Genomic DNA, 12,871 nt, shown 5'->3' with positions numbered 1-12,871 from the left:
CATGCAACTACCACCATGACATGTGCCACTACGTCTACATTGCCATTGCATGATCGTAAGATAGCTAGCATGATGTTTCCATTGGTGTTTATGCCATGCTAGATCATCGTCACGGTACACTACCGAAGGCATTCCATATAGAGTCATAGTTGCTCTAAGTTTTGAGTTGAAAGTGTGATGATCATCATTAATGGAGCATTGTCCCATGTGAGGAAATAAAAGAGGTCAAAGAAGCCCACCAAAAAAACAGGCCAAAGAGCCCACCAAAAAAATGAGAGAAAAAGAGAGAAGGGACAATGCTACCACTTTTTCCACACTTGTGCATATTAAGCACCATGATCTTCATGATTGAGAGTCTCTCGTTTTGTCACCACCATATAGCTAGTGGGAAATTTTCATTATATAACTTGGCTTGTATATTCCAATGATAGGCTTCCTCAAAATTGCCTTAGGTCTTCGTGAGCAAGCAAGTTGGATGCACACCCACTAGTTTTCTTTAAGAGCTTTCACATACTCGTAGCTCTAGTGCATCATTTGTATGGCAATCCCTACTCATTCACATTGATATCTATTGATGAGCATCTCCACAGCTCATTGATATGCCTAGTTAATGTGACTATCTTCTCCTTTTTTGTCTTGCAACCTCCACCACATTCCACACCATTTATAGTGCTATAACCATCGCTCACGCTCATGTATTGCGTGAGAGTTGAAAAGGTTTGAGAAAGTAAAGGTGTGAAACAATTACTTGGCCAATACCGGGGTTGTGCATGATTTAAATTCGTTGTGCAATGATGATAGAGCATAGCCAGACTATATGATTTTGTAGGGATAACTTTCTTTTGTCCTTGTTATTTCGAAAGTTCATGATTACCTTGCTAGTTTGCTTGAATTATTATTGTTTCCACGTCAATAGCAAACTATTGTTTTGAATCTAACGGATCTGAACATTCACGTCACATAAGAGGAGTTACAAAGGACATCTATGCTAGGTAGCATGAAAGCATCAAAAATTCATTCTTTATCACTTCACTACTCGAGGACGAGCAGGAGTTAAGCTTGGGGATGGTTTCACGCTGTTATCTTGTCATCTTTGGATGTTTTATGCACCTTTTATATCTTTTTTGGGACTAACTTATTAATTCAGTGCCAAGTGCCAGTTCCTGTTTTTCTGTGTTTTTGGCTCTCTTCAGATCTGATTTTGGAACGGAGTCCAAGCGGAATAAAATCACCTAAATGATTTTTTCCCGAACGGAAGAAGATCAGGGGGCCTGTGGGCCAAGCCAAGAGGGCTCCTGGGAGCCCACAAGCCCCCACTCCGCCACCAGGGGAGGCGGCGGTGGCAGGGCTTGTGCCCTCCCTGGTCGCCCCCTGACCTAGATCCTTGACCTATATATTCCCTAAAATACAGCAAACAATCAGGGGAGCCTCGAAAATACTTTTCCGCCGCCGCAAGCGTCCGTTTCCGCGAGATCTCATCTGGAGACCCTTCCCGGCGCCCTGTCGGAGGGGACTTTGGAGTTGGAGGGCTTCTTCATCGTCATCATCACCCCTCCAATGACTCGTGAGTAGTTCACTTCAGACCTATGGGTCTGTAGTTAGTAGCTATATGGCTTCTTCTCTCTCTTGGATCTTCACTACAAAGTTCTCCATGATCTTCATGGAGATCTATCCGATGTAATCTTCTTTGGCGGTGTGTTTGTCGAGATCCAATGAATTGTGGATTTGTGATCAGATTATCTATGATATATATATTTGAGTCTTTGCTGATTTCTTATATGCATGATTTGATATCCTTGTAAGTCTCTCCGAGTCTTGGGTTTTGTTTGGCCAACTAGATCTATGATTCTTGCAATGGGAGAAGTGCTTGGTTTTGGGTTCTACCATGTGGTGACCTTTCCTAGTGACAGTAGGGGCAACAAGGCACACATTAAGTAGTTGCCATCAAGGGTAACAAGATGGGCTCTGTCGTTGATATGAGATTGTCCATCTACATCATGTCATCTTGCTTAAGGCGTTACTCTGTTCTTTTGGACTTAATACACTAGATGCATGCTGGATAGCGGTCGACGTGTGGAGTAATAGTAGTAGATGCAGAAAGTATCGGTCTACTTGTTTTGGACGTGATGCCTATAGATATAATCATTGCCATAGATATCGTCATGACTTTGCGCCGTTCTATCAATTGCTTGACAGTAATTTGTTCACCCACCGTCTACTTGCTTTCATGAGATAAGTCACTAGTAAACACTACGGACCAGGGTCTATTCACATCCATCGTTTACACCTCCGCTTTTACTTTGCTTTGTTACTTTGTTGCTTTCAGTTCTCACTTGGCGAACAATCTATAAGGGATTGACAACCCCTTCATAGCGTTGGGAGCAAGCTTTTGTGTTTGTGCATGATCTTGTGATACTCCTCCACTGGATTGATACCTTGGTTCTCAAACTGAGGGAAATACTTACCACCGCTGTGCTACATCACCCTTTCCGCTTCGAGGGAACACCAACGCAAGGCTCCATAGCCGTAGCAGAAGGATTCCTGGTGCCGTCGACACGACTATTCCTGTCGCCGTTGCCAGGGAAGCACAACTGACATCAGACGCCGGGGTTGGCATGTAGTACAATACCACCGAAGGTGAAAAGCTGGCCAGGGATGAAGGCACCACCGCAGCAACACTGTTGTCAACTATAGACTAGTCATCCATCCTGGTGATCTACACATCGAGCTATCAATGAAAGCACCAAAGTCGGTGTCAAAGTTGATAGATCTCGGGAAGGGGTCCCGAGTTGTGAGACCGGGTCGAGGGTAACAGAAGATAAAGATCATAAGGCTTTTACCCAGGTTCGGGCCCTCTCGATGGGGGTAAAACCCTACGTCATGTTCTTGTTGTATTGACATTGTAGCAATTACATAGTTGATCTACCTCAAGATAGTGAGATTGTGGGCTAAAACCCTAGGGGTTAAGATGTTTTGTAAGGGTATGTGTATATTTTTGTCCTCTACGGGCTATACCCCACGACTTATATAGGCACCGGGGGTATCTAGGGTTACATAAATGTCAGTTACCATCTATGGATTACATGTGGAACAAATCATCCTTCCCTTAGAGCGTACACAAGACTTGGTAGAATCCGGAGTATCCACACTTCGTCATAAGGCCTTTGTAGTCCTTCTTCTTGATGGGCTTCCAGTCCGGCCCATGGACTAAACCACCTCGGCCGAAACCCCGAAGTCCAAGACTCCCTCACGTGCTCCTCTACTGTCGTCGTTGTCATGGGAATCACACGCAAAGCATGTTTGCTGCAGCGGTGGCGACAACGCTTCTCCTCGACCAGCGCTTCGGTCAAGGTGGCGGCGGTCCATGCCATTTGGAGCTATGGCAGTGGCGCGGGGCGGCGGCGGCCAGATTCGCATGCAAGCAGCGGTGTACAGTGACAGGTCCATCGGCGGTGGCTTGGGCGCCTGATCTAGAATCAGATGGGCATTAGCGGGTTGCACATCCTGATATCATGTATGATCCTTGTGCCATCAACTGCATGCTGCCTCTGGGCTCGACCTCCAACACGAGGATGTCAGGGGCTCTGGCCCTGGGCTTGGCGGTGGTAGCCACCTGCTTCGTCGGAGATGGTTGGCTTGAGGCTGGGTGGTCGGATCTCAAGATCTGTCATCTAGTACCGGCTGCGAGTTGGGGAGCCATAGTTGTCGCTGAAACCCCAACCAATGGCGGTCGATGGTGGTGTTTTGCATTGTTACCTTGATAAAGGCATCATCGCGTAACTACTCTCGACCCGCTCGTGCTCCTTCGGGGAAACCCTAGGATCTCGTCTTCCAAATCGAACCATGGTGGTACTATGATGTCATTTCTCTGTTGGGAGCATCGTTTGTGGAGACGCGCCAGAAGATAGAGGCAAGAGGTGGATCTGCTTCGTCTGGCATGAAGCTTGTGTGCAGATTTCAAGGCATACCTGGCCGACAGGTGCTACATTGTTTCATGACTAGTGGGCAGGTGCTACGCACGACAGATCTTTCAGAGTCTTCGCGTCTGGATGGACGAGCGCATGGTGGTGGCGCCAGTGGGCATCGTGGTGGCATCGATGTCGGGACTAGCAAGGATGATACAGATCTCTCTCTTGAAGATGGGTCAACGATCTGATGATGATGGCGACTTATAAAAGATGTGCATGTGGTGTGCACTTTAGGTCTATTGCACCGTCTATTGGTGTTGATATGTTATGTGGATGGATCAACGACGTCACCAATTTTAGATACGGGGAGTGAGAGCACTCCGAATTATTGAGTTTGTAGGTGTGAGTGGTCGCTCCGAGTGACTTGATGTATGTTCTTGAAAGACTTTTGTTGAATGATTAATAAAGATGGTTGTATGCATCGATTAATGTAGAGGTCGGGGTTTAACCTCCTTTTCTAAAAAAATATGTATCACAAGCTCTTTCATGGATTCAGCTACAGTCTTATGTTAACTTCCTGCAGGTCTAGCTATATTTGTAAACTATACTTTGACTTGTCCTCTAATCATAGAAGTGTCCCAAGTAAATGTTCTCATTTATATTTTCCTTTGTACACATACCACTAAGACCGCCATGTAGTAAACATAAGTCCTAAGAAATAGGCCACCAAGTCACTAACACACTCCAAGTTTCGGACATCAAGATTTCAGTCATTTTATGTACTGTAGAAACAAAGTTTCAATATAAGTAAGTTTTTTTTGAAACGCGGTCCCTTAGGTACCGATCTCATTAAAAAAGGTCAAAGAGAGTTGTCCGGTTAATAATCGGAAAACCGGACTAAAACCGTCACAATGCGCCCGCCACGACAAGGCACACAGGGCGACCTGGCAACCTACACAAGAACGCACACACGCTGCCTAGGGGAAGAGCTCCGTCAAGGTTGTAATCCGGCGTCATAGTCATCACGCATCCGCGAGGGCAACTCCGACTTCACCATCGACGACCACCGATGTAGCCTCCACCGCAGACAAGCGTAGAGGCCTGCGTCGGACAACGCCAAAAGTCCACCACACGCGTTGGCGACCAGGCAGCTTTGACTCAGCCGACAAGCATTGAAGGAAGAAAAGCACAGGACCTGCGTCGAGCCAGCGCCAGAACCGACCACCCGTCTTCACGTCATCGTCGTCGCAAGGATCCCCCTCAAACAGCCCCGACTTCAGAAGACAAGAGAGGCACGGCGACCCCTCGAACACGCCGGACGAGACCGACTACCAAAACCCAACATCAAATCCTTCTTCCCATGAAGGGGCCATCGTTGCCGCACAAGAAGCCGTGCAGATCATCCACATTGCCGGACGAGCCCCAGCCGACCGCAATGTCGCGAGCGTCTAGCCCCTGGAGAGTGCAATCGAAATCCAAAGCTCTTCAAGACGACGCCCCCAAGGAGGAAGCGACGATGCCGACGCCATCGTCCGACCCAACTCGGCCTAAGGTTTTCACCCAAATAATTGGATCCGAGGGTGTGTAGGGACAGAACTCCTCAACGGTGCCTCCAAGAAGGTGAGAAGACGTCCACAGCCGCCGCCACCGCCGGCCGGCAAGCTCTTGCCCATCAAGCTTTCGCCCGGAGCACCTCCCAACACCACAACCCCACGCACAACACCTCCACTAGCCCACACGCCTCCCACGAAGCCACCGCGCCAGCGGCACCGGGGAGCCACCAAGCACGTCCTCCATGCAGCACCGCAGCAGCCCCAGCGACACGACACCTCCGAAGCCACCATGACCTAGGCCCGAGCACCACCAGATCCAGATCCAGATCCAGATCGGGGTCAAGGGCAGGCCGCAGCCGCTGCGGAGGCAGCACCACTGGACGACGCCCTGCCTCCAGCCCGCTAGAGGACCCAGCCCAGGCCGGAACTCCGCCGCACCACGCCGCCAAGCCGCCATCGCGGGACCCGCACCCTGGACCATCACCAACCCAAGCGGGGGAGAAGGCGTGCCAAGGCCCAGCCCCGCCAAGCCACCCACGCCGCCATCACCGGGCCGTCGCCCCGACGACCAGCCTCGTCGAGCCGTCCGTGCCGCCGCCCCGACGCCCAACCTCGCGGAGCAAGCCGCGCCGTCCAGGGCCGGTCCCGGGATGCATCCGCGCGAGAGAGGCCCGCCGCCGCCGGCTGTTGCACGCAGCGACGCCCGACGGTGGCGGGGGCGGGGAGGAGCGGGTGGGGAGGCGGCGGCGGTGCTAGGGGACGCTCGGGCCGCTTCCCTGGAGAGCGACGCGAGCGCGTAATGCTGTAGTGGTAGTATAAGTAAGTTGTTCTTCACATACACTAGAAAAATTGTCATCATGCAGAAACTCACAACGCTTGTAAGTTCGTTTAGGGCTTCCAGGAAGTGGTTGCGGCGGCCTGGAGCAGTGTACCTACGATGACAGACCCAATTTCCTCTTTCTAGAACAGTAGCACGGGCGCTGTCGGTTTGGAGCAAGGCCAGAATTGGGAACCTGTAGCTGCAGCTTCTCACGGCACAAGAACTAATTCTCCGGTTGGATTTTGCCCAGGATGAACGCGCTCTCGCACCTCACGAAAGCGCAACCAGACTGAACCTTAAGTCAAGGTGTCTAGGACTAGCAGTTTTGCTGAGAATTAAACAACGACATCGTGTGAGCATGATCCATTCACTATTAGACCCTCTTGGAACGCTTCTGAGCGACCAACCAAGCATCATCAATGCGGTTGGCGAACATTTTTCCGCTGTTGTGGGAACACCGACTGAAATTTCAAAATATTTTTGCTGGGACTTCCTTCAAATTACTCCTGAATATCTCCAGGATCTTGAGCATGGTTTCTCTCTTGAAGAAATCAAGAATGCAATCTAGGACATGCCAATGGATAAAGCGCCTGGCCCCGACGGCTTCCCAGGAGCGTTTTATCGCGCGTGCTGGGAGATTATTAAGGAAGATCTGCTCGTTGTTTTCCAACGGCTTTTTAACCTCAACACCAGATCGTTTCATAAGGTCAATGATGCTTTGATTGTGCTGATACCCAAAAAAGCAAGACCCTACACAGATTGGAGATTACAGACCAATCAGCCTGATCCACAGCCTCATGAAATTAGTAACGAATGTGCTCGCAAGAAGGCTAGCACCACGGCTACCTTCCCTTATTTCAAACTACCAGAGCGCATTCATGAGCGGACACAGCATACAGGAAAATTTTCTCTATGTAGAGAGTCTATCAAAGCACTACCATCGGACACGGCTCCTATCAGTCCTGCTAAAACTTGATCTCGCAAAAGCTTTTGACACCGTTTCCTGGCCATACATCTTAAACTGTATGCAGGCAATGGGTTTTGGACAACGATGGTGTTCTTGGATCGGCATGATCTTATCCTCCTCTTCATCAATGGTCATGGTCAATGGTGTGCCGACTGCAAGGATCTGGCATAAATGTGGAGTTCGACAAGGAGATCCAATATCACCTTTCCTCTTCATCATCGCTATGGAGCCCCTCCACAGGATTTTAGACATGGCAACCTAACATGGGCTCCTCTCACCACTTCGGGGACGGGCAGCCACAATGAGAACATCACTGTACGCTGATGACCTGGCGCTTTTCGTAAACCCGGTTCAAGAGGACATGCCAATGGTTGGATTGATCCTACGGATATTCCAGGAGGTAACTGGCCTTCATACCAATTTTGCAAAGAGTGTTGCGTTGCCAATCCGTTGTGATGGCCTTGACCTCCAACAAGTGTTGCTGCCACTGGGAGTACCAATTGGCACATTTCCCTCAACCTACCTTGGGATGGCGCTCTGTGTCAAGAAACTACTGAAAATTCACTACCTCAACATCATGTCCAAGTTTGACAACAGAATGGCTGGATGGAAAGGCAAGCTAATGTCCAAGGGGGATAGTCTAACCCTCGCAAAAGCGGTTCTACAATCCCTGTTTATCTACATGCTCTCATCGCATAAACCTCCAAAATGGCTACTAAAATGGTTTGACCAGCGCACTAGAGCCTGGTTTTGGTGTGCCGAAGAAAAATGAAATGGAGGGCAATGCAGGGTAAGATGGGACGTCATCTGTCGCCCAAAACGGCTTGGAGGTCTTGGGTTGCATGACATGGAGAAGTTTGCTCATGCACTCAGATTAAGATGGATTTGGCTATGATGGACCGATGCCAATATTCCGATTGCTCGCGCAGGAGGACCATGTGATGATAGAGATTTCGTTATATTTGTCGGGGCTACTAAAGTCAACATAGGTGATGGAAAAACATCTCTTTTTTGGAAGGATGCATGGCTACAGGGGATGGCACCAAGAGATACTCCACCAAATCTGTTTGCGGGCTCATCCAGGAAAGGTAGAACCGTCCATGATGCGCTGTTGAGAGATAACTGGGTCCACGACCTCCAGCGCAACTGGCGTGATGATATGATTGATGAGCTTATTAACCTCTCCAATTTGTTGGATCAAACTCATCTGAGCACGACGATCAGAGACTCAATTGCATGGAAGCTAACCACTGATGTTACATACTCTGCCAGATCTGCCTACCTCTTCCAATTCGAGTGTATGATCAACTACAATCTATACACCTCGATATGGCGGACCTGGGCACCTCCCAAATGCAAGATATTCCTCTGGATGGCCATGCAAAAGAAGATCCTCACCGCAGACGTGCTGCTATTGCGAGGTTGGGACAATAATTATTTTTGCCCTCTCTGCATCTGCTGCCTGGAGACAGCCGCGCATCTCCTGTGTGAATGCTCATGGCCGAGGAACGTTTGGGTCGCAATGGCTGTTTCTGCAGGTAGGCCATCCTTGCAGCCCGCTTCCTGGATGGCTGAGCGATCCCTCAGCGATTGATTTCAGGCTCTAAGCCCTCCTGACTTGGACGCACATCGTAGGAAAGGGATACGGGCACTTGCAATGTTGATCTGCTGGGAGCTTTGGCTCGAACGCAACCGTAGGATTTTCTAGAAAAAAAAGCTTCCGATGTCGGCGTTGATTACACGTATTAGAGATGAAGCTCCAGCCTGGAAACTTGCTGGCTGCCCAATTACTTTTGACCCGGGCTGAAACCTTACTATTTCGTCCCGTTTGTTGCCTGGCAAAGCCGGCAACAGTTGTCTTCTCTTTTCATTGTGTTCTTTTTCTCTTTTGCATAACGTTGTAATTGGCCATCGGCCTCTTTCTCCTTAACAGAATCACAGCAGATCTCCTGCTGTCTTACTAAAAACAATTTGGGCGAAACAATACTTCCAAGTTCTCACTTTTTGTCTAGTGATTTAAACATCTTCCTTCACAACAGGACACCAAGCATACTCACTACTAACACAAAATCTTGCAAATATCCCAGCCTAAGATAGTTAGAGTAGATAATATTCATTCCATCGCTACTGTCCCTCGTGAAATAAACTCTCCCGCCAGCTTCTCATGGCTGGCTGATCCATCTAGGCAGTGCACTGCTCGACCTATGTACGGCACGCTTTGCCAAGGATTGGAGAGAGTACCATTTGCAGCTTGTATATGAAAGAGTTGGGCACCTTAAAAGTGCAAAATACACTTGGGACGCGTTTGGTAGACTGCATAGAGCCCAACCAGGCCCTGGCAGGATGAAAATGGGTCGTTTGGTTGCCTGCATTGAGTCTTGGCTCGCATCGGCATGAAATTTAGAGCAACCCAGAGCCTGGCTCGCTAGGAATGCTGGAATCGTCTGTTTCCATCGAGCCATGCTGAGTCGGGCGCAAAAGGAAAACGCGGCATAGGACACGGTGCAGGGTGGATTCGGTCAAAGATGGTGGGAGGGGGAAATCTGCGGAGACGGGATGGCGCGAAATATATCCACACCACCCCATTTACTCGCTCACCCCTAGCTCTATGACAAGCCATCCTATGTTATTGCATCGACGACAACGATGGCTCGGATCTACGGGTGCGACGACGGCGACGACATTGGTGGTGGCAGAAGCACTCCCCAACACCGACATATGCTTGTCCTCTTATTTGACTCCATCCGACTATCCTCGTCTCCGGCATGTCTCCCCCAACCCGGAAGTTGGTAAGCTACCCCCTCCCCTCCTCTTCTAAGACTGTTTTATGGTTGGTAGTGCGTAGGCTCGCCGCATCATGGATGTTGCTTAGGTTGTCGATGAATGGACAAAGCTTCTAGTTCAGGCAGCATCACTGATAAATTTGGTTCAGGCCTGGATCCTATTGGTCCATAAGAGAGTTGTTCATCAGAATGAGAGACCTCTCATCCGGTATGGTCCGATGTTAATCCGGGGTAGGGAGAGGTTAGCGAATCTAAACTACATCTACAACTGCAATGACACAAAGGCTTTGTGGATGCTTAGAATGAAAAGAGTACCATTTTCAATACTTGTCCACACCTTCAGGAGTAAGGGGCTGCTAAAAGATATCATCCACACCAGTGTTGAAGAGCAAGTGGCCATGTTCCTTCATGTTGTTGGACATAACTAGAGGTTTAGGGTTATCCACAACACGTTCATGAGATCAATGGAGGTCGTCTCCGAGTACTTCAAGAAAGTATTGTATGTTATTAGGGAACTCAGAGGAGAGATGATCGTGTCACCAAGCGGCTGGGCTCCTACCAAGATTCGCACTAGTCCAAGATGGTATCCATACTTCAGGGTGAGCATTGACAATATGTTGTTAATGCTTACATATGTTGTTCTTGTTCTGTTGTAGACATAACACTGTCTTTTAATGCCATTCCAGGATTGCATTGGTGCAATAGATGGTACTCATGTCACTGCCAGAGTGTTGATGTCACAAGCTGCAGCATATAGAGGGAGAAAGCACTACACAAGCCACAATGTTCTTGTTGTTGTTGACATTGATCTGAAGTTTACATATGTCTTGGCTCCCTCGGAAGGATCAGCACATGATGCTAACATTCTCAGTGACAGCATGTGTAGGCCTAATGGCATCAACATCACAGATGGCAAGTTCTACCTAGGAGATGGCTATGCTTCTCGGTGAGGTGTTCTTCCACCCTTCAGGAAAACCAGGTACCATGTGAACGAGTTCTCTAGTAGGAACTATCCTAGGACTCCACAGGAGTTGTTCAATCTCAAACAGTCGAGCCTTAGAGTAACTATTGAAAGGGCATTTGGAGCTCTGAAGAATAGGTTTAAGATCCTGGATCAAAAGGCATTCCAACCTTACCCTACCCAGGTCAAGCTAGTTCTTGCATGTTGCATCATTTACAACTAGATCCTATAATGGTGAACTAATGAACTTGTGCTAAAGGAGGATGATGTGAGTCCTAATGAGGTGATCAACTCCGGCCATGGTGTGGAGGCGTTTGAGAATGAAGCATGGAAGACCAAACGGTTGGAGTGGGCTCGGGCAATGTGGGATAACAGAGGTCAAACCATGATTTGAAGAAGAATAAGAAGAAGAAGAGAATGAGAGGAAGAGGGAGAGGAAGAGGAAGAAGATGAACTTACACCTAGTTAGCATCATTGAACTTTCGACTATTCAGCTATATTGACACTTAATAATTTGTACTCTCATTTGCTAGTCGCTAGAATACACTGCCATTTGTTTCCTAGCTAGGAGAAGACAATGTTGTGTGTGTGTGGTAAGGTCACCACTAGTGAGAAGTGGTGATCACATGTTTAGCCGATTGCAATCAGACAACATGTTATTTGTCTAACAACAACGATGGAGGCAACCAAACAGCATGCTAACATATTGCCCCCCTCATGCGAATAGCCTAATGCAGATGGCCAAACTACATGGAGATGTTGTTTTTTAGCCTGCATTAACTCAGCCAGGCCCAGCCGTGACAAGTATGAAAAAAATCCCTCAAACACAGATGTGAACCAAACGCATCCTTGGCTGGTTGTTCAACATCGGTTAGACGTGCCAAGCATGCACTACAAGACCAACGATCACCATGTTACACGTGCTTGCAAGAGGAGGATAACATGGAACACATCAACATACAATGTATATATGTTAGGCTAGTATGGGACAAGTGCCTAGCTAGTCTGAACTTGGAAGTGCAATACCCGCAACTAGAAGACAACATGTTGGAGTGGTGGCTACAAGCAAGAAGAAGTTTCACACTGTGGGGAAGAGATGATTCGACAAGTTTGTTATTGCGGTGGCTTGGTCGTTTTGGGAACAAAGAAATGCTCCTATGTTCAACCGGATTGACCAACAAAAAAGATCGGCGAGCTACACAACCACATAGGATATTGGACTAGGTGTTGGTGTTCTCAACCGTTTTGTGAGAGAGTAGATTTATGCTTACGTGTTGGAGTAGGAGTGTTGTGGTTCACTTGCGTTGATGTTCCCATCGATCGCAAGTTCTTGTAAATAACTTTCTATCTTCTATAAAAATATGGTACGTCATTGGCGTACTCTCGAAAAAAGAACAAATATTGTCGTTACTTATCTATGGAAGTATGTGTATAGTAAATGGGGAAATCCTGTCGGTATATGCATTTGATGTTTATGCTTGTTGGAGGTGGTGCACCTCTTTATGATCTTTCTAGCAAGTTTATGCTATTATGAAATGTAAGCTATGTATGTGCACCCCTTATTGCAAGTTATGTTGTGAAAAAAATATTATTGACTCTTCTCTTGTTTTTCTTTATTTCTTATTTAACTCGTGCTTATTAGCATATGTGAAAGACAAGAAGGTGATTGGAAAAGAAGATATGCAGTTGACGGAAAAGCTGCTTTGCAAGTATGAAATTAGCCTTTCAATTTATCTTATAAAAATAATTTTGGGACAAATTATATCGTTTATTTTGAAGTGTTGTTGAATTCTGTGTTTGTATCCATGGCTTAATATGCATTTTAAAATTATGAAACACCTTAAAATTGGTGTCAAATCCTCGTTAAAAGATGTTTTTG

This window comes from Hordeum vulgare, chromosome 1H, assembly GCF_904849725.1.
Source record: "Hordeum vulgare subsp. vulgare chromosome 1H, MorexV3_pseudomolecules_assembly, whole genome shotgun sequence".
NCBI lineage: Eukaryota > Viridiplantae > Streptophyta > Magnoliopsida > Poales > Poaceae > Hordeum > Hordeum vulgare.
The sequence above is the reverse complement of the archived record's forward strand: the minus strand, read 5'-3'. Positions refer to the sequence as shown.